The sequence below is a fragment of the Aythya ferina genome (assembly GCF_964211825.1).
Source record: "Aythya ferina genome assembly, chromosome: 6".
Lineage (NCBI taxonomy): Eukaryota > Metazoa > Chordata > Aves > Anseriformes > Anatidae > Aythya > Aythya ferina.
The window spans coordinates 2342684-2364467 of NC_140303.1; the positions used below are offsets into that span (position 1 = coordinate 2342684).

The 21784-nt window shown below is 55.7% G+C and overlaps 2 long non-coding RNA genes across 2 annotated transcripts in view; one reads left to right on the forward strand and one right to left on the reverse strand.

Moving 5' to 3' along the window:
• Positions 1-1977, reverse strand: part of LOC311439248 — a 406908-nt gene extending 404931 nt beyond the window's left edge. The window contains exons 1-2 of the long non-coding RNA XR_014694624.1: positions 1945-1977; positions 1718-1854 (exon numbers count right to left, since the gene is read on the reverse strand). This is a non-coding gene — a long non-coding RNA (uncharacterized lncRNA). The remainder of the gene's footprint in view (positions 1-1717; positions 1855-1944) is intronic.
• The window catches only part of LOC311439247, a 302979-nt gene that overhangs the window by 230351 nt on the left and 50844 nt on the right, over positions 1-21784 (forward strand). The window lies entirely within an intron of this gene.

Sequence of the window (21784 nt, forward strand, 5' to 3'; positions counted from 1 at the left end):
CACACCCAGATGCAGACCCCAACTGCCCACAAGCAGCTCCTACCCCACCACCCCCTCCCAAGAACTGGACTCCACCCAGACACTGGCCCAAGACCCGGGCCCGCCCCCCGCCACCCCCCCTCACCCCCCCACCCTTCCCCCCGACACAGGTGTACAAGCAGCTCACAACCCGCCCCTTCAGAGACCGGTCCCCCCCCCCCAGCCCCCCCCCAGACATGGGACGCGGAGGTGTACAACCAACTCCAACTCCCTCCCCCTCAAAGGGAGGCCCCAAAGACCCCCAAATGGAGGCTCCTAGAGTGTACAAGCACCTCCCAACTCCCCCAGGCACAGGCACCCCCCCACCCCCAAACACAGGCCACAAAGGTGTATAAACAGCCCAGACCCCCCTCCAAGACCATGGCCTCTATAGTGTACAAGCAGCTCCCAACCACCCACAGATGCAGGCCCCAACCCTTCTCAAAAGGGAGGCACCTAGAATGCATGAGCAGCTCCCAACCCCCCTCAACTACAGACCCCAAAAGTGTACAAGTAGCTCCCCCCCAGAGAAAGGACCCAAAGGTGTACAACCAGTTCCCAACACCCCTGAGACACAGACCCCAACCCCCCCCCCAGACACAGGGCCCCAAATTCTACAAGCAGCTCCCAACCCCTGCAAGGCAGGCCCCCTACCCTATATAAGCAGCTCCCAACCCTCCCCCCCCCCGAGGGAGGCCCCCAAGCCCCCCCAAACACAGGCCCCTACAGTGTACAGGCAGCTCCCAGACACCCCCAGATGCTGGCCCCAATGTTGTACAAACAGCTCCCAGCCACCCTGCAGAAACAGATTCCTACATCGTACAAGCAGTTCCCAGCCCCCTAGACACAGGCTCTGACCCCCCACAGATGCAGGCCCCAAAGGTGTACAAGCAGCTCCCACCCCTCCCCCAGACGCAGGCCCCAAGCCCCTCCGCCCAAACAGGCCCCTACAACCAGCACCCAACCCCCTACCCCCGATGCCAGCCCCAAAGGTGTAGAAACAGCTCCAAACCTCCTCCCTCAACCCAGGCTCCAACAGCGAACAAGCAGCTCCCAACCAACCCTCCCCTTCCCCCTTCCACCCACCCCCCTCCCCTCCCTGACACAGGCTCCAAAGGAATGCAAAGAGCTCCCACCCCTCCCCCAGATGCAGGTCTCAACCCTCCCCCCCCACCAGAAGCAGGCCCCAAAGGTGTACAGTCAGCTCCCAACCCCCTCAATGCTGGCCCCAAGGGTCTACAAGCAGCTCCCCCCTTGCCCCCAGACACCATCCCCAACCCCCCAACCCCCAGACACAGATCCCAAAAGCCTAATCACAGGCCCTGAACTCTAGAGGCAGGCTCCAAAAGCCAGGACAAAGCCCCAGTGGTTCGAGACAGGGCCCAAATCCCAGACACAGGCCCCAAACGCTAAACATATGCCAAAAAAAGTATTAGTGCTGGTGCCAAATGTTACAGACAGGCCCAAAAGCCCGAGATGCTCAAGGCTGAGACATAACTTGGCTTTCTGAATTACTGGGAAGCAGCTTTCATTCTCAGATAATTGTGTGCAGGCTAGATAGGATGGGGCTTCAGGCACCTCTTCACCTGCCATCAGGCACCGCTATGCCAGACAAGCTTTTTCTGCTAGAACTCAGATGCACTGTGGCATTCAAGTGAACTGCTTTCATGCAAATATAACGACTGATGTTACAACCCACCTTGCCTGTGGCACCTGATGAACAGAAGAGTAAGCCACTGCAGCGCTTCAAAACCATCCCTGCACGTGCCGCTCCTTGTCGCTCTCTGGCCTTATCTCATATCCTTATCCACTTCTGTGGAGAGCCTGCCACGGCACCTGCAAAGCAAGACGGACACCTTTCATAGTCACGTTGTGCTACTTGGTCGTTCTGCTCCAACCCAGCTCATGACCAGCCCCTCTTCTTACACAGCTCTTCAGAGTGCAGTTTGCTCCTTTGAGCCTGTGCGAGACACCTGGGAAAGAAAAAGAAACGCATAGGCCTATGCAGCATCCAAAGACACAGCACAACTAGGTAAGTTACTCTCATCTGCTCCCTGACCTCTGACGCTTACCAGCCCTCGAGGCAGATGCTTCAATCTACCCTCTTCAAACAGCTACACCACCTCTAAAAGACAAAGAGGGGATGCTTAGAGTAACAGTGAGACCTACAACACAACAACTGCTACATCTGTTCCTCACTCACCTTGCCAGAGGCAGCTCTGCGTGTGACGTCCCAGGTTGTACACTGCGTTACCTAACCCTTACCGTAACCCTTACCCTAACCCTTCTCACCCTTACCATTACCCAAATCCTCACCTTTACTTTTTCCTTACCCTTCCTCTTTCCTTTAACTATAACCTTACCCTTACCCTTAGCCTTACACTTCCCGTTACCCTAACACATCGCCTAACACTTTCCCTTACCCTTAAACTTACCCTTACCATAAGCCGTACAATAACACTTATATGTACACTTACGCTTACACTTACCCTAGCAATTACTCGTACAATTACCCTAACCCTAACCCTTAACCTTACCCTTACCCATACCATTACCCTTACCCTTACACTTACCCTAAACATTACCCTTACCCTTATCCATACCCTTACCTTTACCCTTACCTTACCCTTACCCTAAACATTACCCTTAACCTAACCCTAAACCTTACCCTTATCCTAACACTTACCCTTACCCTAACCCTTACCCTTTCTGCTACACTTACCCTTACCATAAATCTAACCTTACACTTACTCTTAAACTTAACCTTACCCTTAACCTTAACCTAATACTTACCCTTACGCTTCCCTCGCCCTAACCCTAAAATTAACCCTAACCATTACCCTAACACTTACCCTTAACCTAACCCTAACCCTAACCCTTAATCTAACCCTTACCCTGACCCGTACACTTACACTTACCCTTACCCTTACACTTACCCTAACCCTTCCTCTTACCCTTTCCATTACCCTTACCATAACCTGTACCCTAGCACTTTCTCGTACCCTTACCCTTAAACTTATGCTAACCTTAACCCTTACCCTTACCATTACCATAACACATACCCTAATGCTTATCCTTACCCTTACACTTGCCCTTACACTTCCAAACAGCTGCAACGAGCCGTGTGTCCTCCAGTGTGCTGACTCCACCTCAGTTGCTACCTGCTCTACCACAGCTCTAAAGGGCTGTGGTATGGTTCTGCCTGGTGACAAAGAAGGCACCACGTAAGAACCGGAGGTTCTGTCCTGGTCTCTTGCAACCGGATACTATTCTGTCCAACTAAGAGCGTGGCTCGTCTTCCCAAGGAGCACGGGACATCTCCTGACAGTTTTCTAGCCATCGCTCGGGGCTGGAGACCCACAGCGGGCCTTAGAGCGCCCCCCGGACCTTTCCAAACAATCACGGTCGCCTCCATATCTTGCCGGGTGACAGCTTGAACCACGCGGTGCCACTCAGCGGCTGCTGCCTCGGTCCCTTGCTCTGGCACACCGGCCCATCAGAAAAGTTGCCTTTCCAGCCCCTGGCCAGGTTAGGACAGCAACCTTCCTCTTCTTGGTCTGTGCTCTACCAGTGAGCGAGAGTAGGAATGTCAGGGCATGTCTCTGCTGTCCTCCTTTGTCTGCCCTTTCATCAGGGAGCGTGATGGCATTTCAAGGCATCACCAAGTGGTCGGGCAAGATGCCGATGGCCTTGACAACACTGCAAGGAAGGCTATGTTTCTGCAAGTACAAGGACGTGGGGTCGTGACCAGAGTCACTTACACACCGGAAGCCTTGTCCCCAGTATGCCGGATACCAGTGTGTGGATGACTCACACCGAGGTTCACCTGAGGTTTCTTACAATGCCTCAGCACTTCCTGGTGACTCACAGGTAAGCGCAAAGCGGTCTGCTGATGCCACCTTGCAATTAAAGGGCACTGCATGTGCCTCTCTGTCCCTTAGCAAGAGAAAACAAGCCAGAGCCTCTGGGTCAGTGACCGGAAAAACAACCCACCAGGGAACGGTGCCTACTTGACTGTGGCGTGGCAAGACAGTGCTGAAGCCAGCAGATTCTCCTGGTTACGGCTCACTTTTGGGCATGACTCAGCAGCCTCCTTCATCACTCTCCAGGGCCCCGTGCAGCTCTGGCCTCTCCTCAGCTGTGGAATCAGTACGGCTAGTCGGGTAAGGCGTGTGCTGCGCACTTCCCCAAGAAAACACTCTGACCTTCCGTGGCTGAAGGCAACAGCTGAACTGCCCTTTGCATGGCACCAAAGTGCATGCATCACTGAGGCTGGAGGGGAGCAGAGACTTGCCACGGGGAGACCTGACCCACTGCAGCAACTGGCCTCAGGGTCCCTCGCCCTGCACACACACAAGGGTTTCTATCCAGATTGCAGGGGACCTTGTCTGACCGCCGCCTTCCGCCCACCCCAGCGCATCTGAGCCTCCTCCAGGCTCTGTCCTGCACTGGGGTAGTCCTCCTGAAGAGGCTTGCCTGTGCTCTGAGCTCCTCCATAGCCTGCGGCCACCGCTGTTGCTCAGGCTCGGCCTCCGCCTGTCAAATGGAAACGCTCGAGACGTCCCTTCATCAGTGCTCCACGGGAAAAGTCCTAAGTGGTGGCCATGATCCCCAGCAACGGGAGGATGTGCGCAACCCCTGCTCGTGGCCTGAGCCTTCTGCACGTCTTCACCAGCACCTGCTATGAGCCCTCAAATGGAGAATTGGTCTGAGGCAGAAACAGATCTGCCGTCAAGCAACTCTCTTCCGCCTTACGTGGCACAACAAGACAGCCAAACATTTCAGGGGAAGGAGGAATGTCTTTCATCTGCCAGCAGAGCTTTGAAAGCCCAAATTACCCTTTCTGCCTGGGCTTCACGTTCATGCCATTTCAGCTGCCTCGAGGCTCTGGGCTGCAGTATAAGAAGGTGCCAGCTCCCAGCTGCTCTATCCTCTGCTTGGGCCTTGCTCTCCTCTGTGAAATCGGTAAGTCTCAGTTCAGTTCCCTTTGCCTCTTGTCTCCTCACTGCTCAGAGTGGATTTTGTGCAGAGGGCTGCACTCGTTTTTCCTCCCCCGTCCTCCACAAATGGCCCGGAACTGACAACCACGCCTGACTTCTCTTCTGGGAGGGAACGTGGGAAGGCGTAGCTTCTTTCACCTGAAACGGGGCTTGGGTGGCCTTCTTTGTCAGCCGTAGCTCTTTTCAAGGCGCCGGGGCTATTGCCGACACTCTCTGAACAATGACCGGGCTTCTTCCTCCACCATCCGTGGGGAAGCAGTGCCCTTGATTCATTTTTAGCATGATGAGGAGTTTCCAAAGTAGACCTAGACCAAACCCCTGCCCCACCCCCCCACCTCCCACCGGCACCCCAGACGTATGGCGGTACGGCGGCTAATGTCCTCAGGAGCCCCATTGTCTTTTACTCAGAGCTGTCCCCCGCTGAAAGAAGTGGGAGAGAGGAGTTTACCTGACAAGACCAGGGCGCTTGGGAGGGGGAGGAAACCTAATTGTCAGAGCAAAAAAACTGAGGTCCAGATGCTGGAAGAATAAATTGCCTTCTGCTGGGAACAGTGGCTGATGAGCAAGACCGTCACAGCGGGGTGGCGAGAGGGAGCCTCTTGGTCTGCGGTAGAAAATCTTGCCCTGTCTGAGGCACTAGCAGCGAGGCTAAACTCAACCGATGAGAAAGAATTTGCATCCCGGTCCTCCTACCTCCTCGGGAGCTGGTGAACTGAGGACTCACGTTTTCCTGGCAAATTTTCCAGTGCAGCCTTCAAGGCGGAGCAGAACCCTTGTTGTAGGTTGCGAAGGAAACAGCTTTGCAGGCTGGAGATGTACCCTTGGAAACGGAGCAAGCGGAGGCTGGAGAGGGCCTCCACTGGGCACGTTGGGGAGAGGTGAGACAGGCTGGACAGGAGCTTGAGTTGCACAGGGGGAGCCTCCCCCTCCGTGATCACCCGTAAACTACCAACAGCTACACACCGCATGCCCACCCAAATACCCACAAACACCCCCTCTGGTGCCACGGCAGGGCCTTCAACAACTGGGTCGTGCTACCACAGTGTCTTGTGCTGCACAACTACTGCATTGTGCTGCACTGTGCTGTTCTGCCCAAACACAGCGTGGCGCCATGGCGGACCCTCTTGCCGGACATAGCTTGCCGGAACGAGGCCCCTCACCAAGGTCCTTCTCTCCGCTGAGCTCCCAGCTCACGAGAGGTGCTCAGCTGGGAGCTGGGGAACACTGAAAGGCTGCGACAGCTCACGCCTTCTGCTCCCTCCCGCCTCCGTCTTGCAGGGTCAGCTCCCTCCTCCGCCAGACATGTCGTGCTACAGCCCGTGCCTGCCAGCCGCCTGCGGCCCAGCTCCTCTTGCAAACAGCTGCAACGAACCGTGTGTCCTCCGGTGTGCTGACTCCAGCGTTGCGATTCAGCCCTCGCCAGTCCTGGTGACGCTGCCGGGCCCAATCCTCAGCTCCTTCCCTCAGAGCACAGCCGTGGGATCCACAGCATCGGCTGCCGTGGGGAGCTCGCTCAGCGCTGGCAGCGTGCCCATCAGTGCCGGGGGCTCCCTGGGCCTGGGGGGCTTTGGGTGGTCAGGGCTGGGCCGTGGGCTCTGCAGTCCTTTAGGACGGGGCAATCTCTTCTGCTAAAGCGCGTCCATCACCTGCCTTTGGGCCAGCGCCACAAGCTTCCAAGGGAGCCCTGGAGCCAGCCCCGAGAGCACGGCCGTGGTCTGCAGAGGAGCCAAGCTTCCACCTCCGTGCCTGGAGGCGGGTGCCTGTGCCAGCCTCCTCCTTCTCCTCATCCGCCTGCCCTCTTTCCCACCTTTACTCCCCTTTGCCTTGAAGGGCAATTGAAAAAGAAGCATCCCAGGCGTGGGGGTGTGCCTTCAGATGGGAGCCCTTCTCTGAGCTTTCCACATCGTGGCAAATGCATTTCTTGGTCTTTCAACGGTCTTCTTCTTTGCCTTTTTCCCATTAAAGGACTCTGTAGATTAGAGTTGGTGAACTGTCCACTTGCCTTGCCATCCCTCCCGGCTGAGCTCCCCGGACAGACAAGGTGGTGCAACAGACAAGGTGGGCACGGGGAGCATCCATGCCCAAAGCCTGCTCCGAGCATTAGGGCCATTCTCTGAGCTTTGCTGAACATCCAAAGTACATTGCTTGAGCTCTCATCTTTTGCATTTGCCTTTGATTTTCTCATTAAAGACATGGAGCATCGCCTTTGGAGTCTTGTTTCATTCTCCCCTCTTCTCAAATCCCGGGCAGCTGAGTAGGCAAAAGAGTTCCTTCCTTTCCAAAACCCCGTGCTTGTCCGCAGTTTGCGGGGTTGGAAAGAGCCTTGTCTTTCATCCCTCGCAACGGACATAAGGTCATCTGTGGGCTGAGAGCTTGTTTGGACAGAGTATCATTACTCATTGGCATGCCTCAAAAGCTGCAAAGCAAAGTAGGAAGGAAGCCCACGTTTTCTGTTGAATGTCCCTGGGCTGCACTGCCTACAGCAGGGGCTCAACAGATTGCTGGATCACTGAGGGCCGACACTGGCCCTGGCTACTTTGCAAGGAAACGCCCTGCTAAGAAGCCAGAACGTCAAGCCAAAGTATCTTGCACAGCCTGTAGAAAGTCAGCTTTCCTACGCCTTTTCCACACGGGGCAATGCCAGTCTTGCAACAGGTACAGAAAGCCAAGGGGCAAGACAGAGGCAACCCTCAGGGTTCCATTGCTGGAGGCAGGAAAAGACTGCGTGCATTTACCCTCTCCCCACAAACGGGACAGTGTAACAAGGGATGTAGTCAGCATGCCTAATGAAGGAGGTTTTGAAGGGAGCGAGTTCATCCTTGTGGGGGAACCCCAGTAACATCCTGATCCAGCTCGGACATATATTTGGTTCGACGAGGAATACACACAGAGCAGCTTATCCTCACTATCTCTCTCTCTCTCTCTCTTTCCTATCTTCCTAGCTATCAATCAATCAAACTATCTAGCTATCTACTTATCTATCATGTGCCTTCCTAATCACAGGAGACTTGCTAGTGGTGATTGCTGTTGATCTGTAATAAACACAGGTTTTTAGAAAATAGAGCCTGCGTGTCCTTGTGTCCTTGTCCCGCATCCTTAAAACCCACTATTGCCATCTCTATACACCCATGGGCCGTGTTGTGGACTAAGTGCTGGAGGTGACTTGTTGAGGCTAAATGTTTGTCCACTTCTTAAGAGGAGCTTCAGCGTTGAGGAAACTTCCAACGTGAGATGCGGCAGATATGCGAGGAATCTGTTCCAGGATGGTCCCCTTGCCAACATAGCCTGCAGCCTTAGGTACTGGCAACGCCACGGGAGCTTGGTGTGCTGACTGTAAGAGAGAGAGCGCGGAGGCTGGTGCGGAGTGAAGGCTCCGCAGACAGGCTCTATGCTGTCACTGCAGGGAGAGGGAACCGGATGGTACTATGGAACTGACAGATTGCATGGCCAGCCCTGAGTCTAACTGCCAAATCACGTCCCCTGGGTGAACTTTGCTCCTTATAATCTCATCATAATGCCAAAACACACCTCCATCCCAATGGCTACCCGCCTGCCAGGGTGCGACCACCCTTCACTGAGCATGCATTCTGAATTGCTCTGAGCCTATACCTGAAAACAAAAAGCGAGAAAAATTTATGCCAATCACAGCGAAGACACGTATGACTAGAGTCACTCAGGCTCCACCTAGAAGTAAGAAAATAGTCTAAAAATGGCTCAAGAGAAGGAAAATGGAGGGGAAGTCACGGTCACAGACAAGTTGGAAGGGCATCGCTTACTTCTGGGATCCGTCGAGAGGCTGAACCTGTCCCTCCCTCCCCCTCCCCCTCCACCAGGGACACCTATTGGGTGAGATTCCACCTCTTGGTTATACCGAGTGCTTCCCCGGCAATCCTAGCATTCTCTATAGCGTTCTTTCATAAGTCAGCACGTGTGTCATATTCGGGTTGCGTTTGTCATATTCTTGGCATTTGCACGTGCTTTTGCGGACAGTGTAGATATCACCGGCAATCCAAAAGAACCTGTACTCCTGTTGCTTCAATAAACTACACCAGTCATTTACTGGGCTGAAAGCGTATTTTGCTATTTGTGCATCCCTGATCGGGGTAATTTCATAGACCGAATGGAACTGGACTTACAGTGCCAAATTGGCCATCACTCGGAATCTAAGCCCAGCCGCCCCAAGCCTCTCTGATATCTGAGTACAAGCTGAAACGCAAGCCGGGTAGGTCCTGCCAAACTTCCTTACACTTTAACGCAACACGGGTAAATTCCCCTGTTGCATCGTGACAGCACCCACGACCTCACCCAGCTGGACAGACAGAGCCTGGGCTTGCAAAGCCCATCAAAGCAAAGCCTGCTTCACGATTTCCCGATTGCTCAGGCCCCTTTTTTGAATGACCCTGCATTGGCTCAAGTCTTTGCAAGAACACCAGACTCGCAGAGGGCTTGGGAGGGGCCTCTGCAGCTCACCTGCTCCAAACCCCGGCTCAAGCAAGGCTGCCTAGAGACGGGTGGACACACTGGGCGCCACCGGAAAGGGCCTGGCTTCGTCTTCTTTGGACCCTCTCTTTGCAGATTTATATACAGCGAGGAGATTCCCCTCCGCCCCCTCCCCTGAGCCCGCTCTTCTCCAGGACGAACAGTCCCAGCTCTCTGTCTCTCCTCGTAGCAGAGATGCTCCAGTCCTGCACCCAGGAGTGGCTCGGCTGCCGCTCACTGTCTCTCTCCGCTCTGTCCATGCCTCTCCTGCACTGGGGAGCCTCCAACTGGACCCAGTCCTCCAGCTGTGGCCTCACCACAGCTGAGCTGAGGGGAACAATCACAGCAAGCTGCTGGCAGCGCTGCTCCTAATTCAGCCCAGGGAAAAGCCACTGCCAGGGAAAACTGAGGCTAAAACTTGTCGGAGTACCTCAGCCTTCTCCACGTCGATTGTCACTAGTTCTCCTGCCTTGTTTATCAGGACAGTTGCGTTTCGTGGAATCTTCCTCTTCAGAACAACAAGGGCTTCCTCTGCAGAAGCCCTTCCTCTTGCCTAATTCAGCTCCACCTCTGCTTTGGAGACCATTGCTGTTCCAGCCCCTTGTCTGCAGAGCTCCTTTCCAGCTGGGCACTCCCGGCATGGCATGGTGCCTCTGCTTCTTCCTCCCCAGGGGCACGACTTCAAACTTCCCCTTGTTGAACCCCATCAGGTTCCGTCAGGCCATTTCTCCTGCCTGTCCACGTTGCTCTGGCAGGCAGCATGACCCTCTGCTGCATCAGACACTCCTCCCAGTTTGGGATCATCAGCAGACTTGCCGAGGGTACACTCTGCCCCATGGTCTGGGTCGTTCATGAAGACAAAGAGAGGATTAGACCCAGTGTTGACCCCTGGGCTTCACCACCACTTCCTGGCGTAACACTGGGGTAACTCCTCCCCTGGTGATGGACTTTGCCTCTCCTGTTGTCGGACCTCATGTGGTGCCTCTCAGACCAGGTCTCCAGCCTCTCCAGGTCCCTTGCAAAGGCAGTGCAACCATCTTGTCCCTCCGCTTTTGGTAACAGCTGCACACTTGATGAATGAGGGTGCACTCCGCCCCGGCAAAGGACACGCTCCTCGCGCCGTAGAGGAAGCCCTGCCACACCCTTCCCACAGCCAGCAACAGAGCATGATGGCAGGCTGTGGAGAAGAGCAGCCCAGCACTGGCACTCGCTACCTGCTCTACCACAGCTCTAAAGGGCTGTGGTATGGTCCTGCCTGGTGACAAAGAAGGCACCACGTAAGAACCGGAGGTTCTAGCCACCAGATACTATTCTGCCCAAGTGAGAGCATGGCTCGTCTTCCCAAGGAGCACGGGACATCTCCTGACAGTTTTCTAGCCATCGCTCGGGGCTGGAGACCCACAGCGGGCCTTAGAGTGCCCCCCGGACCTTTCCAAACAATCACGGTCGCCTCCATATCTTGCCGGGTGACAGCTTGAACCACGCGGTGCCACTCAGCGGCTGCTGCCTCGGTCCCTTGCTCTGGCACACCGGCCCATCAGAAAAGTTGCCTTTCCAGCCCCTGGCCAGGTTAGGACAGCAACCTTCCTCTTCTTGGTCTGTGCTCTACCAGTGAGCGAGAGTAGGAATGTCAGGGCATGTCTCTGCTGTCCTCCTTTGTCTGCCCTTTCATCAGGGAGCGTGATGGCATTTCAAGGCATCACCAAGTGGTCGGGCAAGATGCCGATGGCCTTGACAACACTGCAAGGAAGGCTATGTTTCTGCAAGTACAAGGACGTGGGGTCGTGACCAGAGTCACTTACACACCGGAAGCCTTGTCCCCAGTATGCCGGATACCAGTGTGTGGATGACTCACACCGAGGTTCACCTGAGGTTTCTTACAATGCCTCAGCACTTCCTGGTGACTCACAGGTAAGCGCAAAGCGGTCTGCTGATGCCACCTTGCAATTAAAGGGCACTGCATGTGCCTCTCTGTCCCTTAGCAAGAGAAAACAAGCCAGAGCCTCTGGGTCAGTGACCGGAAAAACAACCCACCAGGGAACGGTGCCTACTTGACTGTGGCGTGGCAAGACAGTGCTGAAGCCAGCAGATTCTCCTGGTTACGGCTCACTTCTGGGCATGACTCAGCAGCCTCCTTCATCACTCTCCAGGGCCCCGTGCAGCTCTGGCCTCTCCTCAGCTGTGGAATCAGTACGGCTAGTCGGGTAAGGCGTGTGCTGCGCACTTCCCCAAGAAAACACTCTGACCTTCCGTGGCTGAAGGCAACAGCTGAACTGCCCTTTGCATGGCACCAAAGTGCATGCATCACTGAGGCTGGAGGGGAGCAGAGACTTGCCACGGGGAGACCTGACCCACTGCAGCAACTGGCCTCAGGGTCCCTCGCCCTGCACACACACAAGGGTTTCTATCCAGATTGCAGGGGACCTTGTCTGACCGCCGCCTTCCGCCCACCCCAGCGCATCTGAGCCTCCTCCAGGCTCTGTCCTGCACTGGGGCAGTCCTCCTGAAGAGGCTTGCCTGTGCTCTGAGCTCCTCCATAGCCTGCGGCCACCGCTGTTGCTCAGGCTCGGCCTCCGCCTGTCAAATGGAAACGCTCGAGACGTCCCTTCATCAGTGCTCCACGGGAAAAGTCCTAAGTGGTGGCCATGATCCCCAGCAACGGGAGGATGTGCGCAACCCCTGCTCGTGGCCTGAGCCTTCTGCACGTCTTCACCAGCACCTGCTATGAGCCCTCAAATGGAGAATTGGTCTGAGGCAGAAACAGATCTGCCGTCAAGCAACTCTCTTCCGCCTTACGTGGCACAACAAGACAGCCAAACATTTCAGGGGAAGGAGGAATGTCTTTCATCTGCCAGCAGAGCTTTGAAAGCCCAAATTACCCTTTCTGCCTGGGCTTCACGTTCATGCCATTTCAGCTGCCTCGAGGCTCTGGGCTGCAGTATAAGAAGGTGCCAGCTCCCAGCTGCTCTATCCTCTGCTTGGGCCTTGCTCTCCTCTGTGAAATCGGTAAGTCTCAGTTCAGTTCCCTTTGCCTCTTGTCTCCTCACTGCTCAGAGTGGATTTTGTGCAGAGGGCTGCACTCGTTTTTCCTCCCCCGTCCTCCACAAATGGCCCGGAACTGACAACCACGCCTGACTTCTCTTCTGGGAGGGAACGTGGGAAGGCGTAGCTTCTTTCACCTGAAACGGGGCTTGGGTGGCCTTCTTTGTCAGCCGTAGCTCTTTTCAAGGCTCCGGGGCTATTGCCGACACTCTCTGAACAATGACCGGGCTTCTTCCTCCACCATCCGTGGGGAAGCAGTGCCCTTGATTCATTTTTAGCATGATGAGGAGTTTCCAAAGTAGACCTAGACCAAACCCCTGCCCCACCCCCCCTCCCCCCACCGGCACCCCAGACGTATGGCGGTACGGCGGCTAATGTCCTCAGGAGCCCCATTGTCTTTTACTCAGAGCTGTCCCCCGCTGAAAGAAGTGGGAGAGAGGAGTTTACCTGACAAGACCAGGGCGCTTGGGAGGGGGAGGAAACCTAATTGTCAGAGCAAAAAAACTGAGGTCCAGATGCTGGAAGAATAAATTGCCTTCTGCTGGGAACAGTGGCTGATGAGCAAGACCGTCACAGCGGGGTGGCGAGAGGGAGCCTCTTGGTCTGCGGTAGAAAATCTTGCCCTGTCTGAGGCACTAGCAGCGAGGCTAAACTCAACCGATGAGAAAGAATTTGCATCCCGGTCCTCCTACCTCCTCGGGAGCTGGTGAACTGAGGACTCACGTTTTCCTGGCAAATTTTCCAGTGCAGCCTTCAAGGCGGAGCAGAACCCTTGTTGTAGGTTGCGAAGGAAACAGCTTTGCAGGCTGGAGATGTACCCTTGGAAACGGAGCAAGCGGAGGCTGGAGAGGGCCTCCACTGGGCACGTTGGGGAGAGGTGAGACAGGCTGGACCGGAGCTTGAGTTGCACAGGGGGAGCCTCCCCCTCCGTGATCACCCGTAAACTACCAACAGCTACACACCGCATGCCCACCCAAATACCCACAAACACCCCCTCTGGTGCCACGGCAGGGCCTTCAACAACTGGGTCGTGCTACCACAGTGTCTTGTGCTGCACAACTACTGCATTGTGCTGCACTGTGCTGTTCTGCCCAAACACAGCGTGGCGCCATGGCGGACCCTCTTGCCGGACATAGCTTGCCGGAACGAGGCCCCTCACCAAGGTCCTTCTCTCCGCTGAGCTCCCAGCTCACGAGAGGTGCTCAGCTGGGAGCTGGGGAACACTGAAAGGCTGCGACAGCTCACGCCTTCTGCTCCCTCCCGCCTCCGTCTTGCAGGGTCAGCTCCCTCCTCCGCCAGACATGTCGTGCTACAGCCCGTGCCTGCCAGCCGCCTGCGGCCCAGCTCCTCTTGCAAACAGCTGCAACGAACCGTGTGTCCTCCGGTGTGCTGACTCCAGCGTTGCGATTCAGCCCTCGCCAGTCCTGGTGACGCTGCCGGGCCCAATCCTCAGCTCCTTCCCTCAGAGCACAGCCGTGGGATCCACAGCATCGGCTGCCGTGGGGAGCTCGCTCAGCGCTGGCAGCGTGCCCATCAGTGCCGGGGGCTCCCTGGGCCTGGGGGGCTTTGGGTGGTCAGGGCTGGGCCGTGGGCTCTGCAGTCCTTTAGGACGGGGCAATCTCTTCTGCTAAAGCGCGTCCATCACCTGCCTTTGGGCCAGCGCCACAAGCTTCCAAGGGAGCCCTGGAGCCAGCCCCGAGAGCACGGCCGTGGTCTGCAGAGGAGCCAAGCTTCCACCTCCGTGCCTGGAGGCGGGTGCCTGTGCCAGCCTCCTCCTTCTCCTCATCCGCCTGCCCTCTTTCCCACCTTTACTCCCCTTTGCCTTGAAGGGCAATTGAAAAAGAAGCATCCCAGGCGTGGGGGTGTGCCTTCAGATGGGAGCCCTTCTCTGAGCTTTCCACATCGTGGCAAATGCATTTCTTGGTCTTTCAACGGTCTTCTTCTTTGCCTTTTTCCCATTAAAGGACTCTGTAGATTAGAGTTGGTGAACTGTCCACTTGCCTTGCCGTCCCTCCCGGCTGAGCTCCCCGGACAGACAAGGTGGTGCAACAGACAAGGTGGGCACGGGGAGCATCCATGCCCAAAGCCTGCTCCGAGCATTAGGGCCATTCTCTGAGCTTTGCTGAACATCCAAAGTACATTGCTTGAGCTCTCATCTTTTGCATTTGCCTTTGATTTTCTCATTAAAGACATGGAGCATCGCCTTTGGAGTCTTGTTTCATTCTCCCCTCTTCTCAAATCCCGGGCAGCTGAGTAGGCAAAAGAGTTCCTTCCTTTCCAAAACCCCGTGCTTGTCCGCAGTTTGCGGGGTTGGAAAGAGCCTTGTCTTTCATCCCTCGCACCGGACATAAGGTCATCTGTGGGCTGAGAGCTTGTTTGGACAGAGTATCATTACTCATTGGCATGCCTCAAAAGCTGCAAAGCAAAGTAGGAAGGAAGCCCACGTTTTCTGTTGAATGTCCCTGGGCTGCACTGCCTACAGCAGGGGCTCAACAGATTGCTGGATCACTGAGGGCCGACACTGGCCCTGGCTACTTTGCAAGGAAACGCCCTGCTAAGAAGCCGGAACGTCAAGCCAAAGTATCTTGCACAGCCTGTAGAAAGTCAGCTTTCCTACGCCTTTTCCACACGGGGCAATGCCAGTCTTGCAACAGGTACAGAAAGCCAAGGGGCAAGACAGAGGCAACCCTCAGGGCTCCATTGCTGGAGGCAGGAAGAGACTGCGTGCATTTACCCTCTCCCCACAAACGGGACAGTGTAACAAGGGATGTAGTCAGCATGCCTAATGAAGGAGGTTTTGAAGGGAGCGAGTTCATCCTTGTGGGGGAACCCCAGTAACGTCCTGATCCAGCTCGGACATATATTTGGTTCGACGAGGAATACACACAGAGCAGCTTATCCTCACTATCTGTCTCTCTCTCTCTCTCTTTCCTATCTTCCTAGCTATCAATCAATCAAACTATCTAGCTATCTACTTATCTATCATGTGCCTTCCTAATCACAGGAGACTTGCTAGTGGTGATTGCTGTTGATCTGTAATAAACACAGGTTTTTAGAAAATAGAGCCTGCGTGTCCTTGTGTCCTTGTCCCGCATCCTTAAAACCCACTATTGCCATCTCTATACACCCATGGGCCGTGTTGTGGACTAAGTGCTGGAGGTGACTTGTTGAGGCTAAATGTTTGTCCACTTCTTAAGAGGAGCTTCAGCGTTGAGGAAACTTCCAACGTGAGATGCGGCAGATATGCGAGGAATCTGTTCCAGGATGGTCCCCTTGCCAACATAGCCTGCAGCCTTAGGTACTGGCAACGCCACGGGAGCTTGGTGTGCTGACTGTAAGAGAGAGAGCGCGGAGGCTGGTGCGGAGTGAAGGCTCCGCAGACAGGCTCTATGCTGTCACTGCAGGGAGAGGGAACCGGATGGTACTATGGAACTGACAGATTGCATGGCCAGCCCTGAGTCTAACTGCCAAATCACGTCCTCTGGGTGAACTTTGCTCCTTATAATCTCATCATAATGCCAAAACACACCTCCATCCCAATGGCTACCCGCCTGCCAGGGTGCGACCACCCTTCACTGAGCATGCATTCTGAATTGCTCTGAGCCTATACCTGAAAACAAAAAGCGAGAAAAATTTATGCCAATCACAGCGAAGACACGTATGACTAGAGTCACTCAGGCTCCACCTAGAAGTAAGAAAATAGTCTAAAAATGGCTCAAGAGAAGGAAAATGGAGGGGAAGTCACGGTCACAGACAAGTTGGAAGGGCATCGCTTACTTCTGGGATCCGTCGAGAGGCTGAACCTGTCCCTCCCTCCCCCTCCCCCTCCACCAGGGACACCTATTGGGTGAGATTCCACCTCTTGGTTATACCGAGTGCTTCCCCGGCAATCCTAGCATTCTCTATAGCGTTCTTTCATAAGTCAGCACGTGTGTCATATTCGGGTTGCGTTTGTCATATTCTTGGCATTTGCACGTGCTTTTGCGGACAGTGTAGATATCACCGGCAATCCAAAAGAACCTGTACTCCTGTTGCTTCAATAAACTACACCAGTCATTTACTGGGCTGAAAGCGTATTTTGCTATTTGTGCATCCCTGATCGGGGTAATTTCATAGACCGAATGGAACTGGACTTACAGTGCCAAATTGGCCATCACTCGGAATCTAAGCCCAGCCGCCCCAAGCCTCTCTGATATCTGAGTACAAGCTGAAACGCAAGCCGGGTAGGTCCTGCCAAACTTCCTTACACTTTAACGCAACACGGGTAAATTCCCCTGTTGCATCGTGACAGCACCCACGACCTCACCCAGCTGGACAGACAGAGCCTGGGCTTGCAAAGCCCATCAAAGCAAAGCCTGCTTCACGATTTCCCGATTGCTCAGGCCCCTTTTTTGAATGACCCTGCATTGGCTCAAGTCTTTGCAAGAACACCAGACTCGCAGAGGGCTTGGGAGGGGCCTCTGCAGCTCACCTGCTCCAAACCCCGGCTCAAGCAAGGCTGCCTAGAGACGGGTGGACACACTGGGCGCCACCGGAAAGGGCCTGGCTTCGTCTTCTTTGGACCCTCTCTTTGCAGATTTATATACAGCGAGGAGATTCCCCTCCGCCCCCTCCCCTGAGCCCGCTCTTCTCCAGGACGAACAGTCCCAGCTCTCTGTCTCTCCTCGTAGCAGAGATGCTCCAGTCCTGCACCCAGGAGTGGCTCGGCTGCCGCTCACTGTCTCTCTCCGCTCTGTCCATGCCTCCCCTGCACTGGGGAGCCTCCAACTGGACCCAGTCCTCCAGCTGTGGCCTCACCACAGCTGAGCTGAGGGGAACAATCACAGCAAGCTGCTGGCAGCGCTGCTCCTAATTCAGCCCAGGGAAAAGCCACTGCCAGGGAAAACTGAGGCTAAAACTTGTCGGAGTACCTCAGCCTTCTCCACGTCGATTGTCACTAGTTCTCCTGCCTTGTTTATCAGGACAGTTGCGTTTCGTGGAATCTTCCTCTTCAGAACAACAAGGGCTTCCTCTGCAGAAGCCCTTCCTCTTGCCTAATTCAGCTCCACCTCTGCTTTGGAGACCATTGCTGTTCCAGCCCCTTGTCTGCAGAGCTCCTTTCCAGCTGGGCACTCCCGGCATGGCATGGTGCCTCTGCTTCTTCCTCCCCAGGGGCACGACTTCAAACTTCCCCTTGTTGAACCCCATCAGGTTCCGTCAGGCCATTTCTCCTGCCTGTCCACGTTGCTCTCTGCTGCATAAGACACTCCTCCCAGTTCAGGATCATCAGCAGACTTGCCGAGGGTACACTCTGCCCCATGGTCTGGGTCGTTCATGAAGACAAAGAGAGGATTAGACCCAGTGTTGACCCCTGGGCTTCACCACCACTTCCTGGCGTAACACTGGGGTAACTCCTCCCCTGGTGATGGACTTTGCCTCTCCTGTTGTCGGACCTCATGTGGTGCCTCTCAGACCAGGTCTCCAGCCTCTCCAGGTCCCTTGCAAAGGCAGTGCAACCATCTTGTCCCTCCGCTTTTGGTAACAGCTGCACACTTGATGAATGAGGGTGCACTCCGCCCCGGCAAAGGACACGCTCCTCGCGCCGTAGAGGAAGCCCTGCCACACCCTTCCCACAGCCAGCAACAGAGCATGATGGCAGGCTGTGGAGAAGAGCAGCCCAGCACTGGCACTCGCTACCTGCTCTACCACAGCTCTAAAGGGCTGTGGTATGGTCCTGCCTGGTGACAAAGAAGGCACCACGTAAGAACCGGAGGTTCTAGCCACCAGATACTATTCTGCCCAAGTGAGAGCATGGCTCGTCTTCCCAAGGAGCACGGGACATCTCCTGACAGTTTTCTAGCCATCGCTCGGGGCTGGAGACCCACAGCGGGCCTTAGAGCGCCCCCCGGACCTTTCCAAACAATCACGGTCGCCTCCATATCTTGCCGGGTGACAGCTTGAACCACGCGGTGCCACTCAGCGGCTGCTGCCTCGGTCCCTTGCTCTGGCACACCGGCCCATCAGAAAAGTTGCCTTTCCAGCCCCTGGCCAGGTTAGGACAGCAACCTTCCTCTTCTTGGTCTGTGCTCTACCAGTGAGCGAGAGTAGGAATGTCAGGGCATGTCTCTGCTGTCCTCCTTTGTCTGCCCTTTCATCAGGGAGCGTGATGGCATTTCAAGGCATCACCAAGTGGTCGGGCAAGATGCCGATGGCCTTGACAACACTGCAAGGAAGGCTATGTTTCTGCAAGTACAAGGACGTGGGGTCGTGACCAGAGTCACTTACACACCGGAAGCCTTGTCCCCAGTATGCCGGATACCAGTGTGTGGATGACTCACACCGAGGTTCACCTGAGGTTTCTTACAATGCCTCAGCACTTCCTGGTGACTCACAGGTAAGCGCAAAGCGGTCTGCTGATGCCACCTTGCAATTAAAGGGCACTGCATGTGCCTCTCTGTCCCTTAGCAAGAGAAAACAAGCCAGAGCCTCTGGGTCAGTGACCGGAAAAACAACCCACCAGGGAACGGTGCCTACTTGACTGTGGCGTGGCAAGACAGTGCTGAAGCCAGCAGATTCTCCTGGTTACGGCTCACTTCTGGGCATGACTCAGCAGCCTCCTTCATCACTCTCCAGGGCCCCGTGCAGCTCTGGCCTCTCCTCAGCTGTGGAATCAGTACGGCTAGTCGGGTAAGGCGTGTGCTGCGCACTTCCCCAAGAAAACACTCTGACCTTCCGTGGCTGAAGGCAACAGCTGAACTGCCCTTTGCATGGCACCAAAGTGCATGCATCACTGAGGCTGGAGGGGAGCAGAGACTTGCCACGGGGAGACCTGACCCACTGCAGCAACTGGCCTCAGGGTCCCTCGCCCTGCACACACACAAGGGTTTCTATCCAGATTGCAGGGGACCTTGTCTGACCGCCGCCTTCCGCCCACCCCAGCGCATCTGAGCCTCCTCCAGGCTCTGTCCTGCACTGGGGCAGTCCTCCTGAAGAGGCTTGCCTGTGCTCTGAGCTCCTCCATAGCCTGCGGCCACCGCTGTTGCTCAGGCTCGGCCTCCGCCTGTCAAATGGAAACGCTCGAGACGTCCCTTCATCAGTGCTCCACGGGAAAAGTCCTAAGTGGTGGCCATGATCCCCAGCAACGGGAGGATGTGCGCAACCCCTGCTCGTGGCCTGAGCCTTCTGCACGTCTTCACCAGCACCTGCTATGAGCCCTCAAATGGAGAATTGGTCTGAGGCAGAAACAGATCTGCCGTCAAGCAACTCTCTTCCGCCTTACGTGGCACAACAAGACAGCCAAACATTTCAGGGGAAGGAGGAATGTCTTTCATCTGCCAGCAGAGCTTTGAAAGCCCAAATTACCCTTTCTGCCTGGGCTTCACGTTCATGCCATTTCAGCTGCCTCGAGGCTCTGGGCTGCAGTATAAGAAGGTGCCAGCTCCCAGCTGCTCTATCCTCTGCTTGGGCCTTGCTCTCCTCTGTGAAATCGGTAAGTCTCAGTTCAGTTCCCTTTGCCTCTTGTCTCCTCACTGCTCAGAGTGGATTTTGTGCAGAGGGCTGCACTCGTTTTTCCTCCCCCGTCCTCCACAAATGGCCCGGAACTGACAACCACGCCTGACTTCTCTTCTGGGAGGGAACGTGGGAAGGCGTAGCTTCTTTCACCTGAAACGGGGCTTGGGTGGCCTTCTTTGTCAGCCGTAGCTCTTTTCAAGGCTCCGGGGCTATTGCCGACACTCTCTGAACAATGACCGGGCTTCTTCCTCCACCATCCGTGGGGAAGCAGTGCCCTTGATTCATTTTTAGCATGATGAGGAGTTTCCAAAGTAGACCTAGACCAAACCCCTGCCCCACCCCCCCTCCCCCCACCGGCACCCCAGACGTATGGCGGTACGGCGGCTAATGTCCTCAGGAGCCCCATTGTCTTTTACTCAGAGCTGTCCCCCGCTGAAAGAAGTGGGAGAGAGGAGTTTACCTGACAAGACCAGGGCGCTTGGGAGGGGGAGGAAACCTAATTGTCAGAGCAAAAAAACTGAGGTCCAGATGCTGGAAGAATAAATTGCCTTCTGCTGGGAACAGTGGCTGATGAGCAAGACCGTCACAGCGGGGTGGCGAGAGGGAGCCTCTTGGTCTGCGGTAGAAAATCTTGCCCTGTCTGAGGCACTAGCAGCGAGGCTAAACTCAACCGATGAGAAAGAATTTGCATCCCGGTCCTCCTACCTCCTCGGGAGCTGGTGAACTGAGGACTCACGTTTTCCTGGCAAATTTTCCAGTGCAGCCTTCAAGGCGGAGCAGAACCCTTGTTGTAGGTTGCGAAGGAAACAGCTTTGCAGGCTGGAGATGTACCCTTGGAAACGGAGCAAGCGGAGGCTGGAGAGGGCCTCCACTGGGCACGTTGGGGAGAGGTGAGACAGGCTGGACAGGAGCTTGAGTTGCACAGGGGGAGCCTCCCCCTCCGTGATCACCCGTAAACTACCAACAGCTACACACCGCATGCCCACCCAAATACCCACAAACACCCCCTCTGGTGCCACGGCAGGGCCTTCAACAACTGGGTCGTGCTACCACAGTGTCTTGTGCTGCACAACTACTGCATTGTGCTGCACTGTGCTGTTCTGCCCAAACACAGCGTGGCGCCATGGCGGACCCTCTTGCCGGACATAGCTTGCCGGAACGAGGCCCCTCACCAAGGTCCTTCTCTCCGCTGAGCTCCCAGCTCACGAGAGGTGCTCAGCTGGGAGCTGGGGAACACTGAAAGGCTGCGACAGCTCACGCCTTCTGCTCCCTCCCGCCTCCGTCTTGCAGGGTCAGCTCCCTCCTCCGCCAGACATGTCGTGCTACAGCCCGTGCCTGCCAGCCGCCTGCGGCCCAGCTCCTCTTGCAAACAGCTGCAACGAACCGTGTGTCCTCCGGTGTGCTGACTCCAGCGTTGCGATTCAGCCCTCGCCAGTCCTGGTGACGCTGCCGGGCCCAATCCTCAGCTCCTTCCCTCAGAGCACAGCCGTGGGATCCACAGCATCGGCTGCCGTGGGGAGCTCGCTCAGCGCTGGCAGCGTGCCCATCAGTGCCGGGGGCTCCCTGGGCCTGGGGGGCTTTGGGTGGTCAGGGCTGGGCCGTGGGCTCTGCAGTCCTTTAGGACGGGGCAATCTCTTCTGCTAAAGCGCGTCCATCACCTGCCTTTGGGCCAGCGCCACAAGCTTCCAAGGGAGCCCTGGAGCCAGCCCCGAGAGCACGGCCGTGGTCTGCAGAGGAGCCAAGCTTCCACCTCC